At 46.7% G+C, this 25,731-nt stretch overlaps 1 protein-coding gene and 1 long non-coding RNA gene across 3 annotated transcripts in view; one reads left to right on the top strand and one right to left on the bottom strand.

Annotated features, from left to right (window-relative positions):
* Positions 1-25,731, bottom strand: part of KCNQ3 (potassium voltage-gated channel subfamily Q member 3) — a 247,838-nt gene that overhangs the window by 211,458 nt on the left and 10,649 nt on the right. The gene's annotated exons all lie outside the window — the stretch shown is intronic.
* Positions 12,272-25,670, top strand: LOC116659902. Its single transcript, XR_004315274.1, has 3 exons — positions 12,272-12,572; positions 17,243-17,246; positions 25,659-25,670. It is a non-coding gene; the product is annotated as an uncharacterized LOC116659902 (long non-coding RNA).

Genomic DNA, 25,731 nt, shown 5'->3' with positions numbered 1-25,731 from the left:
TGCCTCTTAGAAGGACACCTGTCACTGGATTGAGAGCCCATCCAGGTCATCCAGGGTGATCTCATCCCAAGACCCTTAACTTAATTATCTCTGCAAAGACCCCTTTTCCAAACGGAGTCACATTCACAGGTTCCATTGGTTGGATACATCTTTGAGGACCACCATTCAACCCACTACAATCAACTTCTACTTGGGGATTCCAGGCACCTTTGGAAATCAGGACTTGTGAGCACCGCTGTGGGTGAGGACCCTCCAATCCAAGTCACATCTGCCTACCAAGCAGAGCAGCCCGTGCATCTGCAGCACGGACCTGCCCTCCGCCAGACACCTGCACCCTTGCCCTAGAGTCACGAAAGAGACATAAAATAAGTAACATCAGGATAAAGAGCAGCCGACTGCGTAGAAGGCTTACTGCACACCGGTGCTAAATCATTACACACATTCTCACCCTGGAAGGGAGGTCACAGCTAAACTCCCTCCATCCCTTGCTAGCTGGGTGGCTTCAGACAATTCAGTTCTCTGGGCCTCAATTCCCTCACCTTAAAAACAATGATATAAAAAGTGCTTTGAGAGGTCCAAAGAAAGGGAAAGGAGAGAATGTACGGGAAACGCCTTGCACAGAGGCACACCCACTAGAAGTTTTCACCACTGTTTCTGTCCATGACTCGCCTCTTTCTTCAATATCTACATATAACTAAAAACAAAGCAAAACGAAACAGAAGTACAGTGGTTCAGTGCTGTATCTACCTTCCTGACGGCCGCAGCCCCCAAACCTCCACAGTGTGTGAACAGTACGTCCGCACTCGGAGTGTTACTTCAAATGCACCAGGAAGTCCATTCTTTACAGGAACCTCGGGGGAATCCTCTGTGATGTCTGAACGTCCCCCAGCCGCATGAATATTAATCAGTTAAGGTATCTGTTCCACGCATTTGTATGCGTGGTCATGTTCTCATGATTTAAGTGGGGCACAATTCCTCTCAGCTCAGTGAATCTCTGTTTTCACCCCACTGACTGCTTCCCTCATTCTCTGATTCCTAGACAATGCCCGAATTCATCTAGAATCTCCCAGTCACCACACTGTGACAAATACAAAGAGCAATTGAGAAGGAAATGAGTTCTATCATCACACAGTGCCCAGGTGTGACACAACACAAACAGAGGAGCCGCACTGAGAATGACCGACGAGATTAGAATATGAGAAGGATCATTTACTAAAAATCAGTTTCCACAGCAAGCTTTCGGCAGGAACAGGTATGGCGGGAGGGGAAAGATCACAGGCTTTGGGTCATCAGTCCTGGGTTCAAACTCCAGCTCTGCCTGTCCCAGCTGGGGTATAAGACCTGAAATTAATGCTCAGGATTATGTGCTGCCTTGACAGCTGATGAAATCAGAAGGGCCCTGAACGGTCTAATCACAAGTTCCCCTCCCAGTTCTGCTCCTGTGGATAAGGTGCCCTGGACAATCAACCCTACTTACCAGAGAGACCAGGTACAGTTCCCACTTGTCCCTGAGGAGTGGGTTTCAGGTTCCTGCCAACCCAGAGAGTTACTTACATAAGCCAATCACAACCTCTCACAGGAACCAGTGCCCCCCCCCCCAATACTACAAAGCCTGTCTCCCACAGCCCCTGCTTGTTCACCAGTGCATTCTCCACGTAGCCCTGCGTGGCACCCGGTGTCCTCTCCCCTGGGCTGCAATCATGTGTGGAGAACAACCACTGTTGATCTCATCTGTCCAGTATTGGATGTTGTGTGTTCAGCCATTTCCATAATCCTGGGGCCAGGGTCCTTCCTTCATCCATGGGGTGATCAAAACACCCGTGTGAGCTTGGCCAAACTCTCTGAGTAATAGTTTCTTCATCTTCCAAGGGAAAATAAAACCTTCCTTGCAAAGGACCAAAACTCAAATTCCTATAAACTAACTGTAGGGGCTCCCGTGCCCCCAAACAGAAAAGCAAGGACCACCATGACCACTGAGACTAGACTCCACACTCCTTCTTACTCCCTCACTTTCACACATAAACAACACTTGGACCCCAAGAAGGGATGGATCCGATTTCGTGAAACTAAATGTGTGGTTATTAATCAGTGGACAGTGGGTCACAGACTAACACTATAAAGCTATCCACATAAGAAAGACAGACACAGGCCAGCAGGAGAGCACCGTATGATACAAGGAAGGTAAAGAGGACTTGTCCTACAGGCAGGATCTAAACGATTGCTGGTGTCCCCCAAACACTGTGGGAGAAGTCAATCAGGATTGACTAGTGATGCCTGTGATAGACTAGAGATGCCTGTGATTGACTAGTGATGCCTGCCATGGGAAAGGGAGTGGGTCATGCAGCAGGTTTATGGCTTTGATGCCCTCCCACTCTCAACAGGAGGAACACTGGCCAAGCATCCAGAACCCTGGGCTTCTAGTCAGTCTCCCTCTCAGGGCCTCAGACTCTATCTGCAAAATGAAAGGACTGAACTAGATGACCCCTGAGGCACCTCCTCTTCTGAGCTCTGTCTTCTTTAATCTAACTAATCATATCCTGGAGAGAGGCCAGGGCGCGGTCACTGATCCCAGGCTGGGAGAGCAAGAAACCATTCTAACCTCCCTCTTGGATCACTGTACTAGCTCCTGAGTAACCCTGAAACTCCTACCAGGTCTGATTCCAAAAGAAGCCTCAGAAGCAAAGGAGCTGCCGCAAACTGCATTTGCTCTCTGCAGCAGCAACTGGAAATGTAAACGAAATCTTCAGCAAGACTTGGGGTCTGAACAGCAAAGCCAAAGAAATCGAGACCCTTGCTGGGCGCCAGGCACACTTCCTCTTGAATTACCTGGGGGTGGGGCACTCCCCAGTCCAACCACACGCAGGAGGGAAAGAGGGGAACAAATCCACAACTTCCTCCCGCCCTCCCCTACACACACACACACACACACACACACACACACACACACACACACACACACACACACGGAACTGAAACAGCAACTGAGCACAGGGGAGAAAGTGGCCCAGGTTGGTCTCCCTTCACCAAAGAGGCCCAGATCTCTTCAATAAAATGGCCTTTAATCACTTAAAAGATTTCATTAAAAATTCCCCATAGACCAGTTACAGGCAAGGCTTCCTGGCCGTGATCTATCCAGCAATCATGCCTCCGCCTGGGGACACTCTCTGGGCTCTCTCTTTCTCTTTCTCCTTCAGCCTCCTGCAGGGTGTCCACCTCTGGGCCCTCGATCCCAACGTGTGTGTGGCCCCACCTTCGTGTGCCCCTCTGCAGCTCCCTCCCTCCCTCCATCTGCTCCATCTCTGCATCTTGGCTTCCTCAAGGTCCATCTCCCTCCTGGATGCTCCTTCCCTCCTCCTTTTCTCCATCTGCCTCGCTGTCTCTCTCTCCTTGTGCCATTTCTCCTTCCACCTCCCACTCCTCTCCGTGAGCCTTTCTCTTCCTCTGAAGCAGAGTCCTTCTGCCAACTGGGCTCTCTTTGCCTTCTTTCTGCCTCCAGAGAAGTCTTTTCCAACTTGGAATGACAGCCATGGCCAGTCCCAAATTCCTCGGAAACACACCCTCTAAACCACTTTTGCATCAGGCAACTTATTTATCAAACAGTATTACAATAATTAACACAAACAATTTGAAATAGCAACCACAGCTTCTGGTCCCTGGAAACCAGCGCCCAGAAATTAGTCAGCATTCCCTTCTTGCCCACCACCCCAGAGAAAACACACACATACATCCCAGCTTTCTACGGCTCACTAAAAAATGATTAACCTACCAATTTTGTGATTTCCTGTATCACTTAAAAATAGAAGATACAGCAGGGTACACCCATCTTAAATTGTATGTGTAAATTTTTTTGGAAAAATCTGTAGCACATGCCTTGCCAGGAATATTATTTAAATGCATTTCAGAATACCATTAACACAAAATTGGTATATTCATTCAGTTAAACGAGCAGATATTAAGCATCCATTGTGTTCTGGGGGCTGACATAGAAATAGGAGACCATCTCTCTCCTAAACGTACTTAATCGCAGATGGAAAAAACAGACATCCAAACTGAGCACCACTCTATGACATGATAAAGGCGATATGAAGGGACCCCTGAGGGAGATCAGGAGAAGAACTCCATGGGATTTCCAAGATTAGTTCCTGAAGGATGGGTTAGCCATTTCAGGCCGTCCAACAGGGGGTGACCTTGGCATTTGGATGAATGCTCTGTATTTTTCAAAACACTATTTGAAAACACCTGCCCCAGATCTATCTTTCTGATCCTTACAAGCACAGTGCTCGGCACACTGTGGGCACTCACTCAGTGCACATTTGTGAGGAATGAAGGAGTGGATGCCATGAGCAGCTCGGGGCAAGCAGGCATCCTGCCTTATTACCTCTGTAGCCTCAGCACCAAGCCCACGCCTGGCCCCTAGCAGACGTCCCATACATGTGGATTGAATAACATATTTGGGTGAGGCAGGAAGTGGAGGCACCGTATGCTTATTTGACAGGTGATGAAACGAACACAGAGAACACAGCCCCCAGCCACAGTCATCCAGCCAACTAGGGGAACTGCTGAAAATAAAAGAGTAGTCATGGCCGTGAGACTCCACCCACCCAATACATATCCTCTTAAACACTGATTTGTTTTCTTATTCCAAAGAATAAGTATTTCTAGACCCACTCTCAAAGGGTTTCTCAGTGTCATCTCGTGAAACAGAGGCAGAAAGTATCTTAAGAATTGAAGTTTTCCAATCAATTCTTCCAAAGAGTTCCTCTGCTCACTGCCTTAGATTGTTTTCAGAATCAAGTGAAGTGCTCATATTCATTCATTCATTCACTTATTCAACAAGCCGTCACTGATGCTCAAACACCTACTCCCTGCATGCCCTGCGCCAAGACCTGGGCATAGAACATACGGGACTCGCCTTGGCCTAAGTCGCTGACTGTCACTCAGAGACGGTCTCAACCACAGTCTTCTTGCTTCTTTCATGAGCTGCTTCTTCTTAGAAATCATCTTCAGTGTGTGCTTCGGTTAGGTTTCCACCCAGATCTCCCCTTAGAAGCATCATCTGGACTTAGTTTGACTGAGCCAATGGTTTTCAGCCCTGGCTACACATTAGAATTACCCTAAAAGATTAAAAGACAAACATAATCTTAGTCCCCAGCCCAGGCCAAATAAATCAGAATCTCTAAGGTGGAGAAGGATCCAGCCATCTGAAATTCTAGAAGTGCCCAAGCAATTCTAATGAGTAGGTCCATCAGAAAGAGCTGAACCCATAAAAAAAGAATGAAATAATACCATTTGCAGCAACACGGATGGGCCTAGAGATGATCATATTAAGTGAAGTAAGTCAGACAGACAAAGGCAAATATCTTATAATACCACTTACATGTGGAATCTAAAAAAAATACAAATTTTATTTAGATTCATGGATATAGCAAAGAACTATGGTTACCAAAGGGGAAATCAGGGATAGGGATAAATTGGGAGTTTGGGACAATTTGGGGATTAACAGATACACACTACTGTATATAAAATAGGTAAACAACAAAGTCTTACTGTATAGCACAGAATACTATATTCAATTTCTTGTAATAAGCTACAATAGAAAAGAATCTAAAAATATATGTGCATATAGACTTACATCTATGTATAACTGAATCGTTTTGCTGTACATCTGAAACTAACCTTGTAAATCAACTACACTTCAATAAAAAATAAAATTAAAAAAGAAGAAGTGGCTGAACCAAGCACTTCTTATTTTTTAATTGAAGTATAGTCAATTCCCAATGTTGTGTTCATTACTGGTGACAGCATAGTGGTTCATTTATACATATATATATACATTTTCCTTTTCATACTCTTTTTCATTATAGGCTACTGCAAGGTATTGAACACAGCTCCCTGTGCTGCACAGCGGGACCTCGTTGTTTATCTGTTTTATATATAGTAGTGTGTATCTGCAAATCCTGAACTCCCAAGCATTTCTAAAGCATCGTCTCAACAACTCAGTAAGGAAAGGTCATTGAGAGTCGAAAGGTCTGAAGTGCCAGCCCTGGGTCTTCAACCAACCTGCCACGTGACTTTGGGAAAGTCACTTCCCTTCCCTGGACTTGGCTGGTTTTCTCCTGTGTGAAATCAAGGAGCTGGATGAACTAGGGGACCCGCCAGGGCCCTTCCAGTTGTCACAGTCTGTGTCTACAGGAGTGCTAAGCCACTTTGAACCCTCTTCATTCCAGAAGAGAACACTGGCAGCAGCGAGGAAATCAGGGGGGAAATCAACCATCACCACAGGCTCCTCTCTGTGCACCCAAAACAGTTAGCTTCGGGGAGAGGACGCATTGGCTTATCTTATGTGCCTCTCCTCACATGGCATAAGCAGGAAGACTTTCCCATTTAAACTCTCAAAGGCTGATAAAAGAATACAAATCAAAATGGCTCAATTACCCTCCCCTCCTCACCCTCTTTCCATCCCAAAGTGCCCAACATCGCTCTCCTCCGGGCATCAGAATAAGGGCTCAGTAGTGGCGGCTCAGCCCGCCTGTTCCTCACACACCCACATACTCCCCTGGCTGCCAACCTGAGAGCTCCCTCACCCCCTGTATACGCTGCACCCCATGAATACAGTGCTATCCTCCTGGCCAAGCCCTGGCTCTGTGCCTTCCAGTAACTCCTCATGCTCCACCCCTGATCCTATTAGTCCCTAGAATCTTCTTTCTTCAGCCTGCCCCCAGGTAGCACTAAATCCAGCTCTGCCCAGCCTCCTAGAGACCACTCACATTCCTTGGAACTCCACACATCAGGATTCCTGCCTTCTACATCCCCTAAGAGAGTGCGTCCTCATCACTGAGGTGGCCCACTTGTAGGCATCGCTAGGCCAGGAAGAGGCTCCGCACCTGCTGCAACTCACAGCAGAATCCGACTCCCCCAGAATCCAAAGGGGCTGGGGTGGGAAGGGTCAGGCATCTACCTCCACGGTTTCAATCTTGCTGTGACGTTCCTGCCAAATGCCCAGCCAGGTTCCGCCCCCTCAGCTGGGGGACACGCTGCCTTGCTGGCCAGCTCTGATCTCCAGGGAGTCCTCGGTCATTCCTGCGTCTCCTGGCCTGGCTGCCCTCCGAGCTCACTGTGCGCGTGTCCAACAAAGCAAGAAGTTCTCCCCAGGGTCTGGCTGCTTCCATCTCCCAGTCTTCCAGGACAGTGGAAGCCGGCTCACCTCGGAGGGGACCCTAACGTGGTGGGATATACGGATTGAGGTGTGCTGGTTGTCCTCCTCAGCAGGTGGGCCCACAGTCCCCAGACTGGGAGGAGAGAGGAATAAATAATGCTCTGAGGGCTCACCTAGGGAGGCTTCATTTCCATGGCTCTACTGAAAACATTTTCATCCTTCCTGCGGGGCCCAGACAGGCACAGCCTGGGTAGTGCCCCATCTCACACAGAGGTCCAACCAGCCACGTGCTGAGCCCTCTTACAATGGTCTTTAAGCAGGTCCAGGGGCTGGATTCATATTTCATTTATTTATCCCGCCCTTACTGTACAACCCTGGCCAAGCGACTTCACATCTCTAGGCATCAGTCTCGCTTTCTCTAAAGGGATCTTAATAAAGTTTACTTCATGGGGTTGTTGTGGGGAGTCACTGAGAACCACAGGTAAGATTCTTACTGATTTCAGTTAACCTAACTGTTGGCTTTCTAGTGATCCAACACAGAAATTCACCTTTCCAAGGGACCACATTCTATTTATCACTATACCCACAGCACCTGGCGTGGGATGCGGCCCGCGACAGGCCCTCAGTGCATGTTAGAAGAGTGAATCAGAAGTGAATTAATCAGGGATGGGGTAAGACTTCCCAGCGGTAGAGATGTGACCAGCGAGGACACCGCGGGCCTGAAGGCAGAAAGTGAACGAACACGGCAAAGACCCAAGACATAACAAAACTGCAATCTGTCAAAATACTGGTGGTTGTTTTCAGGTCCAGAGTTTAAATCAATCAAGAATTTATTTAAATACATTAAAGTCGAACACTTCAACTAGGTCAAAAAGCATGTTCAATTTCCTACAGTCTAACGGTATTCCAACAATGTTCTCACCACCCTCCTGACAGGTCTGCTTCCCTCAGACACTTGCCCTCCTCCGTTCCACGCCCAACACCACAGTCAGCATGAACCCTTCTCATTTAAATACCTGTTTTTCCCACTGGACTCAAACGTCCGTGTGGGTATGAATCTGTGTCCCTTTTGCTTATATCCCCAGTGGCTGTCATGGTGCCAGGCACAGGTAAAGTGATCACTTTTGCTGAATTAATAGTCCAGTTGATGCAGAGAAAATTTGCTGCCACTTGAAGAGAGAGAATACACAAACAGGTACAACAATGACATGACCCCAAATTCTGGGTTAAACAAAATGGTAAACGGTCTTCTCCACGGAGGATAAAGAATCTCCATTTAGGTTACTAGAGTTACTAGCTTTCAGGGCCCAAAGTCCATGGGGTCAAAGGGTCTTACACCATTGGAAGAGGATCTGAGCAGGCATCCTGAACTCTCAAGGTGTTTCTCTCACTCTTTAACATGAGTGTCTGGCTCAGGATGCTGTAAAAGTCAACATCCATTCATCTGGATCCTGAGCCCCTATCTGTTTCCAATTCAGTGAGAAGCTCCCACTAGCCATCTGTGTGTGGAAAGCAACCCCCCACTGATGTGTGTGCTATTCTGACTCAGGAGAGAGCGGCTGGATGCAGTCTAATGCTTCCCCACTTCCTTTGGGGTCAGCTTTCTTTTCAAGTCAACAAGGGTGTGTTCATCCCCAACACAGCATTCTCATTTTCTGAAAACCACCTGGGGAACTCAATCATTGCCTGTGAAAAGGTTGGACACTGCTTTCTGGAAGTTTCTGAAAGTTGAAGGAAACTGGTGAGAGTATGTTGAATTGATTGCCTTAATTTATTTTTTAGTATATACTTAACAAAATAAACTATTATTCCCTCGGTATTTTAAAGTCGCCAAATCCTTCCTTCACCCTTCCATTATCCTGTTCCATTTTCCTCCACAGTGATGACTGTTCAGCACACTGTAAGATTTTCCCATTTTTTATGCTTATCATCAGCTTCCCCAAACAGAATCCTCATGCTATAAAGGCAAGGGGTATTTACTTTTGCTCATTGAAATATGTCATGTGCCTATAACCATGCCTGCATATAACAGATGCTGGATAAACATCTTCTGAGTGAATGAATCAGCTCATGTGGTCACTGCAACCTCCCAAGGCAGGTATTTTTATTTCTGTCATATCAAAGAGAAAAATCGAGGCTTCGAGAAGCTAAATTAATTTTGAGACTATGCAGGTAGCCTTCAAACGAAGATGCGGCTTACTTTAAATCAACTGAGTTTTTTTTTTTTTTTTTTAGTTAAATGAAAATAATTTGAATGCAGGAAACTTCTAGGGGGCAACTCATATAAGATGAAGGGGCCACCAGGATGCTGGAGGGGCAACACTTAGATGGAAGAACTGTGCACAGACAATGTCAAATGATGTCCAGTGTCGACTGCAAGTTCTGGAAGAGGTGAGAGGGAAATGGATTACAGGTCTGGGAACAATAGGAGGCCTCAGAAAGGAGGTGATCCAGAAAACAGCTGGCCCCTGGAGACTGGGTGGAAGTCAGTACCACATGGAACCGATATGAACCTCTATAAGTTTTTCTATCTCTGAAAAGTTTCTGGACCCAAAGTTCAGCACCCTGGACCCACAGCCTCACATACATGAAATCCATAAATATTTACTAATCACCCACCAAGTGCCAGGGATATCTTCCAGTGCTGGGCGTTCCAGGATAAGCCAGCATGGGGCCAGGTGGGGAACACAGGTCCATAAATCAATGATTAAAAAGGGGCAATGTCAGGACATCCAGCGCTGCCACTGGTAAATATTATTTCATTTGTTTATTTGATTCTACTTAGTATTTAGTTTTTAATTTGTTAGTGTGTTAATATTTTCAGCACATAATAGATGCTCAAATATTCAGTGGGATAAAATAGTGAATGAATAAATGAATGTATGAACAAGTGTGGAAGTGTGGGGCTCTCTGGACAAGGGAACGGAAGCTCAGAGCCGCCAGGTCAGTTGACTCTGATCCTCCTGGGGACGGCAGAGGCAGGGATGAGGAACTAAAGCTCAGAGAATGTAAGTAACCACGAGCCAGCACAGAACCAGGATGCTACCCCAACTCTACGTGATCTCAGCCCCCGCAGGCTACCTTCAGTGCTCTTCATCTTCACAGCATCTGGCGGGCATGCCTTTGTTATCTTTGCTTTATTGATAAAGAAACTGAAAGCAGTCAGCCCCAAATCAAACTGGATCCAAACTCAGATTAACTAATAAGCAGGAGTCCAAGGAAGTGGAGGAGGGCAAGCGCAGGCCATTTTTTTCAAGAACCTCGATGCAGAAGGAAGGCTCCCTGAACTTGGCCCATCCCCCAAGCTTGTTCTCATCACTTCACAGTGCAGTCAAGTCTGCATCATCTCCACCAGCCTCCACACTCCTGCCCCAGCTCTGCAAGAGTTGGCCCCGGAAAGAGAGGCAGAGTCAAAATTTTATTAAGTGGCTTTTTAAATAACAATTCATAATTATTATGTATTTGTGCCACAAAATTTCTTTGCCTCCATTCCAGCAAAGACATTCCATTCCATAATTAGGATTTTCCTATAACATGTACTTCATTGACAAAACGCCAAGTAAGACAAACTTTCTTGTATCTGTAGATCTTACACAGTTTTTAATTAACTTTAATTTGGAGAAGGTTCACGCTGCCGAGGCAATAACAAGCAGAATTATCAGCAAAATCCTTAAGGTAATACTTAGATTTGGAAATGAACTCTGATTTTTTTCCCATTACGACATTCAAACACCCTAAGGGGCTACATATGATAAATTGTAACTGCAGTGATGATATGAAATATTTTAACTTGATCATATAAATCACTACTACTCATAGTCATTTTCAGCATTTCTTACACAGTATCTAAATGGATGCAAAATATCTAAAGTTTTTCTTCCAACTCTTAATTTTGGTATATTATGAAGAAAACCCAGAACAGTAGTATGTTGTTTAACTTTGTTTCAATCTCTCGTCAAACAATACTATACCTCGATTTATAATAAACAGACATACAGCCTCCATAAAAATTAGTTTGAGGATTATTTGAACACAAATATTCTTTGAGCTGGGAAAATATTTCTGTTTCCTTGTTTCAGTTTTCTTTTATTTTATCGGAATGTCATTTTTGCCACATTTTTCACACGCAATTTTGATTCTGTTTCTCTAAACTTTAAAAAATATTTTTTCGCCCTTTTAAAATAAAAATAGCCAAATTTAGGGTTTTTTTGAAATTAAGTTTTAATTAAGATTAATGGAAACTGAAAGTTCACACTAAGTAACTGTTTAGCACAAATTCAAAATTAATTTCATTTTCTGTCGAATACGGCTTTGTAAATTTTCATGATCGCCAGTTTCCCCCATAAGACGTGACAAAGACCAGGGGCAGATGAAAATACCTTCGGAGTCAAAAGGAAAGATTCCCAGCTAGGTTACCACAGGTGGGTTTGGTACCACTGCAGCAGAGCGTTCCCTGAAGATCCACGATGCATGGGTATTCCTGTACTAAATTTAAGGATGGAGAACTGAGGCTCAGGGACATAGAGCAATTGGCCAAAGTCTCCCTGCAGGTCTTACTGAGAAAATGCTTCCATTAAGGCCAAGGATGCCCACTTCCCGATACCCAGAACCTATGAACATTTATAGAAGCCTGTAAGCCATAGGGCCCAGCCCTACCTAGCCCTAAACCAAGGGTGACTATGTATTTATCAGGAACTGTGAATGGCTTTTTGCTCAGAGTGATACCACACTGCCATGAAGAGATCAGAACTCTGCTTCGCGCTTGTTAAAGGTTCCTGGCCTGCCAGGTCCCTCAGCGGCTCGTCCCTCTTCGTCCCCTCCACTGCCACCTGGAGCAGGTCTGATTAGCCCCATTTTCCAGCTGAGACAGTTGCAGCTCTGAAAGGGGAAGGACTTGCCAAGAGTGTTACCTACCGCACGCCACAGCCAAGACTGGCAGCAAGGGTCTCTGCCAGGCACTCTCCTTCCCACGTCTGACACCTGAAAGACCTCAAAAGCCAAAACAGATTCTTTTCTCCTCATCCCAGTTCCAAGGTCTGTGATCCGCACTGGGTTTTCCAAGGAACTTTCTGCCCCAGGCACCTCTCCTCTGGGGCACTTATGGTGGTCATTTTATATTTATTTTTGTGATTCCCTGAATAATAGCCGTCTTCCCCAGTGGCCATAAGCTCGGTGGAATCAGAGAACAAACCACTGGATTCCATGCTGGCTCCCCTGGTGTCAGCACAGAATCTGGCACTACTGCTACATGTATTTGCAGACTGACCAGGCTCCACCCTCCAACACTAAACTTCTCAAATGCCAGCTTCAACCCAGATGAGCTAGACCCCTCTCCATTCATTCTCACAAGCCATCTGGAAAGCCTGCTCCATCTCTCAGCCTGGGGAGCCGCACGGGCTCCTACCTGGGCCTGCTGGTCTTCCCCTGACCCTATGAAGGCAAAGCATTCTCCTTCCCCAAACAAACGCCCAGGGCAGAAGACCCGTCCCACGGCGCTGAAAGCATCTCACTCCTTTCAACATCACTTTTCTGCTTTGAATTTTATTCATAACCAGGCACCCCGAGGCTTTAACAGCGGATGTTTTTCTCTCCTCCAGATTTAGAGGAAAAATAAATTTGAGGTATTTTTAACTGAGAACACCCAGTCCCCACCCCCATCCCCAACACCCTCTCCCTAATCTGCTCAGACATCACATCTCTGCCCCAGAGACAGGCCCTGGGAGGCGGGAGAGGCTCAGGCCATAAATCCTCATCTGCAGCTGGTAATCCACATGGAGAGGAATGACAAATGCTCTATTTAGTCCTATTTCCAAGGAAATTAGAATTACAAATCAGAGCTATCGCTGAGACCCATTTCAGCATAACCTTTGGAAATAAAGGTGGGGGGGTGGGGGGATTGGCATTTGAGGAGCCCATTTCATTGTCAGGTTAGCTTTTATAGAAATCCACCCCCACAATGGAAATCACCTCCCTCCTCCCCCAGCACCACCAATTAGAGCAGGTGGCCTGGTATTCAGTTTGCTTTGTTCCCTGCTAAAGGCACCACTAAACCAGGTAAGCAATCACTTCCAGGGAAAGTATAGAAAATTGCTTCTTTAATTGGGTAGATTCTAGAGCTAAGAATAATTTAATTGAAAAAACAGCATTAATGAGAATCAAAGGGATTTGAAAAGTAGAGGGACAGAGATGCCCACACGTCAGAGATGAGTGAGAGCCTGGCTTCTCAGAAGGCGTATGGAAAAGAGGCTCGGTCTAAATCCATCACCATCACCCCCCCCCACCACTTCCACTTCCACCAGCACCCTAAACCATGGAGGATCACTGAGGAAGATGGTTATCCTACTGTGTTTTGTTTTCTCAATTTTGCAACAAGTAGTGCTATATAAGAGAAGCAGTGTGGATTTACCCAGGGTGCTTTTAGGAGTCCTGGCTTCAGGTCCTGCTCCTGTCCCTGTTGGGATCCTAGTGGGGTCACCCAGCCCCTAAAGACTCCTCTCCCCACCAGTGTGTTCTCTCCATTTACTTAACAACTACTTTCATTGCTAAGTGTCAGACAATATTCTCAGCTGAATATTTATAAATACCAAGTAATTTAATCCTCAGAGCAAGCCAACGAGACAAGCCTGGTTTGTGGCCCCTTTCTTCAGATCACAAACCTGAAAAGCACAGAGAGGTTTGGTAACTCCTCCAAAGTGACACAGCTGGGTAAGCTCCAGAGCTGGAATTCGAATCCAGAGCCCACCTTCTGATTATAACATGGAGATGACACAGTGTTTCTCCCTTTAGTTTAGCCCAGCCTCCTTCCAGTGCTTTCTCATCTGTCTCCTGTGTTCTCCCTCCCGGACAGCGTGACTCAGTCCTACACTAAGCTGTTTCCGCACTCTGTACACGAACACTGGGAGGTCTGAGTACGTGTCTTCACGCCACAACCAGGGTCACGTGTCCTGTCCCTGGTGGAGAGCCTCCACACCAAACATAACAGCATCATTAATATTATTGAGAACAATTCGGCATAGATTTGTAATAAAAAGACAGCACTGTGTACAGCATCAGAGCAACGCTCTGCAGGCCTACAGCTTGGGTTTGAACTTGGGTAAGTCATGTCACTTCTCTTTTCCTTATTTGTAAAAATTTAAAAAAAGACAGAAATAAAACCTGCTTCATAGGGTTGTGCAAACTGAGAGTTAAAAGAAGCAAGGCTCTAAAGAACACCCCGTGCTGAGCGTTAGACAAAGGTGAAGTATTGTCAGCACAATCGCTCTGGGGGAAACAGCTGACAGGACTTGGGGGACGGCAGACCCCAGCGGCCACGGATCTGGTGGCACCAGACTCGGATCCGATCAGACGTGGGGTCTTGGTCACATCACTCAGCATCTCCAAGCCTGTTTCTTTCATGTAAATGGAGAAAATAACAATTCCTGTCCATCTCATCGGGTTGTGAGGATTCAATGAAACACCCTGCGTGGAAGTTGTTTGGAGATTACAAAGCCATCAAAAAGGCAGTGACCTCTACTCTCAGAACAAATTAGTTGTTGAGAGACTAAGGGGCCTTGGGCTTCTGAGTAACAATGTGGGCTAAAATCTTCAGAATGTTTCAGATAACACTCTGGGTGCTCAGTCAACAGCCTCTTGTGATGCCCATGGCTCCACGCCCACTTTACAGACTGGGAAACCAAGGCTTGGGAAAGCGACAGGAGGGACCAGTGTCATGGGAAGTGGTGGGGGGCAGATTTAGGCCCTGGTCCCCAGTGCTCTTCATCGGGGCATGACCCTGTCACATTCGTGCCACTGTCACTTCACAGAGAAGGGAAGAGTTGGCTTTCCAGGAAGGAAGAAAAGAGCCAGGTCACAGGTTGGGAGGATGGGAGGCAGCCCCGAACAAAGGCAGGGAGCGGGGAAGAGCACGAGGAGGGGCGGGGCAGCTCTCTGGGGTGGGGGACCTGCCTTCCACACCCTACTGCCCGTCACAGCCACCTGCCCACCTGCGTCCCCCAGGACTCTGAGCATTGTGGACGGGCACATACCACCTTCTGTGTCCACACACCCAGAACAGCACTCACCATAAATGTTTTTGAGTGAAAATGACTGAATGTGATGAGTTAACTGGAACATAGTAGTTGTGTTAAAAAGAAATTAGAAAAAGGCCCTGACAAGCAGTAAGGCCCTGAAGGCATCTTCCCGATTCCTCCAAACCAAATGAGCTAATTACTATGTGCCAGGCATTTCTCATACAGGGAATCCTATTTAACCCTTACAACGATCCCATTTTAGAGATGGGAAAACAGAGTCACAGAGTTTACCTACATGGCCCAAAGTCATACTATGAGTAAAAGCTTAATTTAATCCCAGGGCTCTCCTTTGAAGACCAGAACATGGGTGCTTTTCTGTATTTCCTCTCTGCGTGTAAAACATTCCGTGATTTTTCCAGTCAGGAAGTCGGCCTTCCACGTGCCTGTGGCCCAGGTACCCTGACAAGGGCCAGGCACAGAGCAGTGCTCCCTGGGCATTCACAGAGTTGGGCTATACTTGACCACCTGTGTCTGTCCCAGTGCTCAGCTCTTTAAAGGACAGGGGCCTGAAAGAGACAAGCCAGGTTACTATTTTACTTTCAAAGCAAGAAAAGCGCCAGATGACCTTCTGGTACATGTTTATTCCTAAAGGTTCTGTGGTGGCTTCCAAAACCCCATCTCAGCATCGACCTGCCCATCTTAAGGTCCTGCCAAGGCAATGCTTTCATGGTGGCCAACGAGATTAGTGCCTGATTAATAACTGAAGTGGGAAGTGCTGTACAAAACAGCTTGGCAACCGCCTCAGGCACGCACACAGGTGATCCTGGCCTCAGGGCACCCTGCCTGGAAACAGGCAGACCAGAGGGGCTGAACAGACAGAGCTTAGGGAACCCAGGTGTCCTTTGCCACTAGTAAGCCGTGTGTCCTCAAGCACCATCTCCCCTTTCTGGACTCAGATCCTTCATCCCAAAGGTCTATTCCAGCTCCAGAATTCTACAGCTCTGAGACACCATTAAAGCCACGTGTCCACGTGTCAGCAGAAATTCCCAGGTAACGTGAAATTACTGGCATTTAACTAACCTGTGGTTAGCTCCAGGTAATTTCCAGAGGATTTACTGCAACTCTAAAAGCTATTTTTCCAGGAGGCAATGTATCGTCCGTACTGACAGGGCAAGAGGCACGTTCCTATCTCCAAGCCATAAATCATCCAGGACTTCAAGAGGACAAAAACCACCAACAGCTTGTTATTGGGGGCTGCCTCCCAGAGAGAACTCAGTATTTATAGAAAGCTATTTTTTAAAAAAGTAGGAGATGAAATTTAAAGCCAGAGGATGTGAGTGAATGGTGTGCATGGGAGAATGTGTGTATGTACGTGGCCTCAAGGAATCAAAACAGAAAAGTTGGAGAGGAACGTCCACTCTATCTCATCACAAGGAATGTGTTTTTTGTCCAATTCCATTCAACACACATTCCCTGAGCCCTTTCCAGGGTCAGGCTGTCTGCTGGAGGGACTTGAGAGTGAGTCAGGGGGGATCTGGTCCTGAACAAGCTTCTGCACGTGGTTCTCACTCTCTCCTGGGTGATACTGGGTCTGCTTTGGAGACTGGCTAATGCTCAGTGTCCATCTCCACCAAGCAAGAGCCAAAAACGACGTCACAAGGAGTCTGAAGGATTCACAGGGTAATGTATGCCCAAAAAAAAGATTCTGAAAAATTAGTGAAACCATGACTATAAGTAACTCTAATACAAACAGAATGAGCAGGAAGCGATCATAATAAAGATACTTTTTTAAAAAGATGCTACAAGTTTCTGGGAGAAGGATATGGAGAAGATACAGAAGCAGAAGAGAGAAGAGAGAAAGTGGGGAGGAGGAAGGACCACCAGGGGTGGGAGGAGCGTGAGGACAGGGGAGGTGACAAGGGACCAGGAGGGAAGAGACTAAAGAAACAGAGCGGAGACAGCAGGAGAATAGAGAAGGAGAAAAAAGAACATACACCATAAGGGATCTGAGCGAGAACAGGAAATTAATACAAGTGCCTAAAGTTGGTTCATCAAAGGACAGCAGCACATGATAGAGAGATGTGGCGAGAAGCTGGGAGCCCTGAGAAGGGGCAGAAAGAGAAGGCTTTGCCTCCAGAGGTGGGGGTACGGACAGCACAGGACGGTGCAGGGCTGTGGCTTTCCATTTCAGACCTGCGGGTACCACTGGAGGTTTGAATTACATGCATGTCTTCCTTTGATAAAAATAAAACTAATTGAAAACCTTTTGAAGGGATAGGAAAGGGAGTGCACGCCAGACACTGCCCTCAGCAACTTAAAAACACCACGAACCCCATAGGGCAAGCAAATCCTCCTTTTATTTTCCATTTAGCCGCACTTACTTCAAGCAGTTGTTGTCAGGATTCAAAGAGACAACGTAGGTGAAGCACCTGGAAAAGTGCCGAGTGGACTGTCAATGACTTCTGGTGAAATCCATCGTTAAAGATCTTGACAAGCACATGTCCCTTTTCTTGGGAACTTCTCTGTTCCCTGTTTTGCAGCAACTGTCATGCTCCCTTAGTGACCCACATGCTCCCTGGCTAGGAAAGGGGATCCAAAAGTGGGCACCCGGGTTCCTAACTTGAGAACCAAAGATGCAAGGGCCTCCCTCTCCAGGGGAGTAGAGGTGAAGCTGAGATGCTGTAGGTGACCACGGTTCCCACCAGGCGGGGAGAGTCTGCAGGGAGGAGTGCGGATGACAGCTTGTGTCTGGGCAGTCCTCCAGCCCCTCCCTGGCTCCAGGCGTTCTGGGCCCCAGGTAAAGCCCCCCTCCTCACTCGGTCCTGTTCTTGATCTCTCTTGGGGTCTGTGAGCCAACAAGCTCCCTAGGACTCCTCGGCTGGTTCAAATGGGGCTGCCTTCACTCGTCTCCAAAAGTGAGAAGATGATTCAAAAGCCAACAATATGTAGGTCTCTCCAGGGGAATCCAAAAACAACTCGCTGTGCCCTGGGGCTCCCGATGTGGAAGGAGAAAGATGCAAAAAAAAAAAAAAAAAAAAAAAAAGGAGGACAGACTCAGGAGATTCTGCATTTGGAATGCTACTATTTCATAGCTAAGGAAGAACTCAGCAAAGCAATCTCTGGTCACAGCGAGCAAACTATACTTTGCATTTCTATCATTCCAACCCACGATCTGTTGCCATTTGGATTTCATGGTCTAAAAATATCTTTCAAACTTCTAAGTATGTTGGCATGAGCTGGTGGACTCAAATTTTTAATCCATTTGCAAATGTTTTTACACAGCTCTTTTTTTCCTCTCAAATTCTATTTCTTGCTGAATCATTTCCATCATTCAGTTTGACATTTATTATGAGCAGGAAGGAAATAATCTTGTACACAAATGTCAACCTTGGCCCTGAAGGATGGGGAAGGCTTCAGAGAAACTGAGAGAAAGAAGGGCCCCACTGGTTAGCAGGTGAAGTGTGTGGCCACCAGCACAGTGGGGAGAGTACAAGCTTTGGAGTTGGCATCTGGCTGTGTGACACTGAGCAAGATACCAGACTTCTCTGAGCATGTTTTTCTTTTTTAATTATAGTGTGGGGACAACACAATTCAGTTTAGCAGAGATGCCCCAGAGATTTGACAGGTTAGAATGCCATATGCATTCTGGTCTCCAAGGCCAAGGAGAATTATAGCTGCCACCCTGGAACAGCTAAGGACCACACATATCCTGAAATCCCATCCCTTCTGCACCTACCAGCAAAGTCGTCCTTACAAAACACAAGTCTGATCATGCCATGTCCTACTGGGCAACCCAGTGGCCTTGGGAACGACTAACGTGTTTACTGTGGTCTACACGGCCACATCCAATTCTCTACCCACACCACCCCAGCCTCTCCAACCACCTGCCTTTCAAGCTGCAAGCAGGTATTTCCACTCCACCTCACTTAGCTTTCCACTTCAGGCCCTGCAAAGTTGCCACGTCCTTCCCCTACCCGCCTCCTTCCTCCACCTTTCCAGCCCCATCAACTCATGTTGGCAAAACGACTGCAGGTGCTCCAGACATTACACCCTCACAGCACCCCACTACCCAGGAGAAGACACCCCTTCTGGTACGCTCTTCCAAATCCTCAGATCCACAGTCTCCTCCATTGGCTCCGATAGGGTGGTGTCCACTTTCCTGTATCCACTCCTGGGCCCAGAGGAGGCAGGCTGACTGGGTAATTCCAAACAGGGCCAACCTCTAAAGTTGGGCATGGAGTTACTCTTAACCAAACAACATGGTTAAGAACAGGGTGGGATAAAGTCCCCACAGGGAAATCACGGAATGGTGGGAGAAACAGGGGCTTCACATGAGAGGCAGATCATCAGTGGGCAACGCCAATTCTCACTGGCGAAGCAGGCGCAGGGCCAGAATCACAGAAGGTCAGAGCCCGTGAAGGCCTTTAAGTTTTACAAATGGGAAAATTAACATGGGCTCAAGACTCACCCAAGTTTACTCCAGGGCCACCGCCAGGTGTCCAGACCTCCACCCCAATGTGCTTTCCACTGAATTAAGACCGTGCCCCCCGCCCCCAGGAAAATGTCTTCACTATTCAACCCATTTCATGCTCAGCCCTTCCAGCCACAGGCTTCACAATGGAAGGTGAGGGATGGTTTACGAATATGAAGTCTGAGGACCACTGGGCTCAGAGGGGCTGACTTCACAGCATCTCCCACAGGCAAAGGCCCATGAGGCGGGTGCAGAGCAGATGACAGGCTATAAGCTGAAGAAGACAGAACTGGCAAGGTCTTTCTCCTTCAAGAGCAGCCTCACACCCCAACCTTCCCTCCATCCTTAATCACCTTCCTCTGGTCTCTGCCCCTCCGTGGGCAGCTGGAACAGGGAAGCGGGTGGAGGGAGAAATGCAGAGTTGCATGGGGTATAAAGGGTGGAAGTTCTTTCAGAGAGGGATGGAATTCAACCCTTGCACAAGGCTGGACCAGAACAGGTCAATTCTCTTCGATCTGTGTGTTGGCATCTCTGGGCACAGACAAGCACTGACTTAAAACCTGGACTAGAATCCACACAACAGACTCTGGCTAAATTCTGCTCGTCGGCTGGGATGGTTGGAAGGACATGGGAGCAGAGCTGACCTGGCCCAGCTAAGCACAGAACCTTCACCGCAGGCCAAGTTCCTGGCGTGCTCACGGGGTCCCCCCGGCAGGCAGTCACGCTCAGCTTTCCAACCGCCGCGCTCAATGGCCGTGCTTCAGACGTGGGTTTTGTTTGGAACTCAGCTTGGACGCCGCAAGGCCGAGGGGATTAGTTAACAGTGTTGGTTCAACACAGACCTCGTGCCCAGCATCACGCCTGGCACTGCCGATGAAAGGAAAACAAATCACGCGTGGCTCTTGCCTGCAGTGGAACCACGATCTGGTTGGGATGCTCATCACAAACCCTGCCAAGGCAGGAGGAATGGGGGTGCCAGATCCTTAGGAGCTCAAGGAGAAAGGCCCAGGAAAAAAAAGTGGGAGTGGAAGCGTGGCTTGTACTCAGGTTCATGCAAGTTCCCGTCCAGCTGTGTGCCACTGGGCAAGTCACCTAACCTCTCTGAGCCTCCACTTCCTAATGTCCATCCCAGGTCATAGAGAAATTCAAATCATGAGCTGTGGCCGGAATGCTATATAAATAACAGAAGCTTCCGTTTTACAATGCTTACTCTGTGTCAGTGCTGCTCCAAGTGCTTTCTCTAAGTTAACTCACTCTATTCTCTGAATTCTCTAAGGAAGAAACATGAGCATCCCCATTTTGCAGATGAAGAAATGGAGGCCCAGAGGAATCAGGGAACTTCCCAAAGTTATCCAGCTAGCAAGTGGTCATCTTAGTGCCCAATACTCACCCAGTCCTTCCGCCCCACCCCTTGCCAAGGAGCAGTGGATAATTGGCACCACAGCAGCAGGCACACACAGCTCTCGCTCTGTGCCCTGTGCGCTTCTCTGTGTTTTACCTTTATTGACTCATGTAATCCTCACAGCCACACCCTGAGGTAAGTACCATTAATATCCCCACTTTACAGATGAGAAAAATTGAGGTCCAAAGAAGTCAAGTGTAATTTGCCTGAGGTCACACAGCTGAGGTTTAGACCCCGAAAGCCTGGCGAAGGCTCCCTGCACCCACACACCTTCCCCATCTGAAACACAAGCCAGGCTTTCAACCACACACAACCTCGCCATCCAGCCGAGGTGCCCAGGCCCTGGAACAGTGAGCTCAGATGCCTAGAGAGGGCCTGCATCCCAATAATATCCCAGTAAGAAGGGCACTGCTCTGCTGTTTCCAACGTCAGCATTTCCCAGCGCTATTTTTTTTTTCCAGTTGGAGGCAACAAGGTCCCTAATTTAATTTGTTCCATGCAGTGACACTAATTAATGTTCCAAACTCTGGGACCTGGGGCCTGAGGGGTGAGTGTGTGAGAGTGTGTGAGAGTGACTCTGTGTGTGTGTGTGTGTGTGTGTGTGTGCATGCACACGCATATAGGTGGTTTATATTTGGGTAACTTTCATTTTCCCCAACTTTTGAAATGATGTGTGCATTTTAACTGAGTCAAACAGTTTCAGCTCCAAAAGTAACTTAGGCTTCCTTGAAGTCATAAAAACACTGCACTAACCCCACAAGTGCAATAAATCCTCCAGCCTCCTACCTAGGTGTGTTTGTACTGATTCATCACAGACGGTGTGAAAATGGGGAATCTGAGACCAAAGTATCAGCCACAGAGCCACGGCTTTGAGAGGCTAGTGGTTCTCAACTGAGGGTGCTACCACCTCCATTGGAACGTCTGGAAAAGCCTGGAAGTGGCTGGGTTATTCCAACCCTGGGGTTCTCAGAGCGTCTTGTGGTCAGGGCTCAGAATGCTAAAAAGCCTGCAAAACGTGTGACATTCCTGCCCAATGAGAAACAGTCCCATCTGTAATGCTAATAGCTTCTCCATCAAGAAACCCCGTAAAGTATCCAACTATCTAATTTTTCAGAGAAGAAAAGGCACAGAGACATGGGAGTTCCTTATCCTGGGCTGCATAGCAATTTCACAATTTAAAAGCCCTGACCTCACCTACTACACTTCCGACTTCATCCTCTCATCACCCTACTATCCAACCCCTCACAAAAGAGCCCCCAGAAGCAGCCGCTAGGAAATGCTCACACCTTACTCATCTGCTGCATTTTTCACTTCCAAGGCTTTGCCAAAGTTGTTCCTTCTGTCTTTGGCCTTAACCCTGACCCGGACACCACTGCATCCTTCTCTGAATGGATCAAAAGGCTGCCTCCTCTAGGAAGCCTGCCAGAGCCCTATCTCAGAACCAACCCACAGTAGTCTGTCTGCATTTTGACTTCCAGCCCTGTGTGCCCACCTGCCTTTGTATGAGAGTCGTTTGTTACCATCAATAGCAGGGAGTCAGCTGTTTCATAGCCATGATGCCATTCTATGGTCAACAGCGGGCTGGCAGGGGCGGTCACAGTCTTTCGTTTTACCGATGAAGCACTGGAGGCTCAGAAAGGTGAAGCATTTAACCTTGGAGGTCAGCCATTCCTCCACCTTCCTCCTCCTAACGGAACCTCATTTTGTCTGGCAGGCAATGTGTCAGAAAGAGGATCAGGGTGGGTCTAAGTCAATCATGGTAGTCCTCCTGGCTTTCACTTCACTGGTCCAAGGTAGGGGAGCAGGTGACCCAAGTTTGGTCAATGACACGTAAGGGAAAACGTATTGCCCCCTCGTATGGTGCCCCAGGAAGTGGTCAGAAGAGCTTGGCTCCACTGGCCCACCCAGATGATGGCACTGAAAGCTGACATGATGTGAACACCGTTTGCTGGGGAAATCATCATTTCATAAGCATCACTTAATGAAATGAGGGCAGATGAAACAGAGAAAGCTAGATTAGACTTGAAACTAGATGACCTGGGTCCAAATCTCAGCTCTTAACTATGAGACACAGAAGACAGGATTTCATCTGCCTGAGGTGGAGTTTCGACGTCAATGTAATTGGTTGGAGGACTTTTTATAAAAGCAAGGCCTCAGTTCACAAAGTCCGCCAATTAATCTTTTTAAAATAGACTTTGTTTTTTAGAACAGTTTTCAATTTACAGAAGAACTGTGAGTGTAGTATGGTGAGTTCCCAAATAGCCTGCACTCAGTTTCCCCCGTTAGTGACATCTTAGGCTAGTGCGGTACGTCTGTTGTAACTAATGAACTGACACTGACACATTCTTATTAACTAAAGTCCATACTGTATTTAGACTTCCTTAGTTTTCACTCATTGTCCTTTTTCTCTTCCAGGATCCCATCCAGGACCCCTCATCTCATTCGGCTGTCCCATTCCTCTAACCCCCTCTCGGCTGTGACAGTTTCTCAATCTTTCCTTGTTCTCGGTGACCCTGGCAGTTTTGAGGCTTACTGATCAGGTACTTTGTAGCTAGACAAGTGCTATCGCAGCATCTCTGCTCCTCGGGAAGCTGGAGTCAGGCAGCAGAACTCTTTTCTTTATAGCCCTCTTTTCCCCTTTCAGTGTAAACTCCTTCCTTTCACCACAGTAACAGTCAGAACTCACACCTGCTAACAGAACTTCATCATGTTCAGAGCCTAACTGTAAGGGAGAAATTATGATATTAACTTCAACATCACTCTCATTGGCTGACATCATTTGATCTCAGCAGGACTTTGAAATAATGGAGAAGGATCAGCCATTTATCAGATCCTGACCATGAGCCAATATAAGGCTTTGGACTGTATTGCAGACACGTCACTAAATCTTCAGAATAGCCATGGAAATAAGCACGCTCCATGTTACAGGGAGGAAACGGGTTTAGACTGGTTAAGTGCTTCACCCAGGATTACTCAGCTAAAACACAGCATGGCCAGGACTCCAAGCCAGGTCTTATCTGTATCTATTTCTGAACACTTCCTGGGTCTGACATTGTGTGCATCTACCCAAGACTAAGTATCTGGTGGGCCAGCTGCTGCATGAGGCCCTGGACTGCAAAGAATGAAATGAGTATCTGCACATATGAGAAGTCCAGCTAAAAAACAAGTCTTCAGCCTCTTTAAATAGCTCAACTCAGGGTTCAGCCAATCTAGGGTCTGTGACTCCACTCTCCCTCGTACAAATTTCAGTACCTTTCTTTTCATGGGAGAATAAATCAGACTTCTGACTTCTAAATGTGACACAGTCATGGGCAGGGTTGTACATTAGAAAATGCAGGAAGAAATGGTCTTTAACCCTGTGTGTGATGAAATCTGTTTCTTGTTGATGGAAATTTGCCCTGATTCATTTAAACAATGTTGACAATTTTACTTGAGCCACATCTTGGCTCAGTATATCCAGCTGTTAAAGTGAGTGTCACTTTTGCAATTTTTATTTATCTACTTGACCACGGACAGAAAGGGCAGAGATTAATTTATCCATCCCTGTATCCCCTGCTCCTAGTCTAAGACCTGGCATCCTGAAATTCGTGTCTGCTGAACGATGAGTCAGAATACCTTGAGTCTGATGAGCAAATAGATATTTGGAGGCAAATGTGTTCAAACATAAAGGATTAAGATCTTCTTATAATATTTCTTCTCAGCCAGATGTAGAATTCAAGAAGAAATCTCAACATTCTTCTTCACATTCCAGAATCCTGAAGGTAGAAGTTAATTGCTTTCCCAGGAAACCAGAAACAAGGCAAACGGCAGAAATTACAGCACCACACCTCATAACCGAGATCCTGCCACTTTCTCAATGAAGGATGTGTCTGGAAGAGCAATTGGAATATCTATTTTAATCTTGTTTTGAAAATGCTAATGTTTCTCACATTATAAATTAGTAAGAGTCTTCATTCTTTGAAAGTACCACTCAGAATTATAGTGTCAGCAGGACTAAAGTTCTCCACGCTTATTTAAAACAACTCCCCTGTTTTATTCGGTGAGAATTACTAACATGCGAACACACCATAATTTCAACACGGATACGGCTCCTTTCCCCACAGGCTGATGCAGACCACGGCCTGGTTTCATGGTGCTTTGGAGAACTCTACAATCCTGCTCAGAGTAAGAGCTCAAAAAGCTTCACTACCACTGGATACCAGGCACTGAATCAACATATTTACAAACACTTTAAATCCACCTTTTTTCCCTGAATGACTTTCTTAAATGAAAAATTAATGAGGGGGAAGAAACACTACAGAAGTACCATGACCCTTAGGCCACAAGACTTCCTTTACTTAAGAACCACCGAGAAAAGAAACAAAAACACAGAAACACTTGTGAACCTCAAGTTCCAATATTTTCTTCACCTAAGAACTAGATGCGGGGAGGGTATAGCTCAAGTGGTAGAGCGCATGCTTAGCACGCACAAGGGCCTGGGTTCAATCCCCAGTACCTCCTCCCAGAACAAACAAATAAATCTAATTACCTCCCCCTACCAAAAAAAAAATAAAAATTTAAAAAACTTAAAAAAAAAAACAGAACTAGAACTAGATGGAGGTGGGGGTAGGTATAGCTCAGCGGGAGAGCACATGCTTAGCATGTACAGGGTCCTGGGTTCAATCCCCAGTACCTCCATTTAAAAAATAAATAA

The sequence above is a fragment of the Camelus ferus genome, chromosome 25 (assembly GCF_009834535.1).
Source record: "Camelus ferus isolate YT-003-E chromosome 25, BCGSAC_Cfer_1.0, whole genome shotgun sequence".
Classification (NCBI taxonomy): Eukaryota; Metazoa; Chordata; class Mammalia; order Artiodactyla; family Camelidae; genus Camelus; species Camelus ferus.
This window is presented reverse-complemented; position numbering and strand designations above follow the sequence as displayed.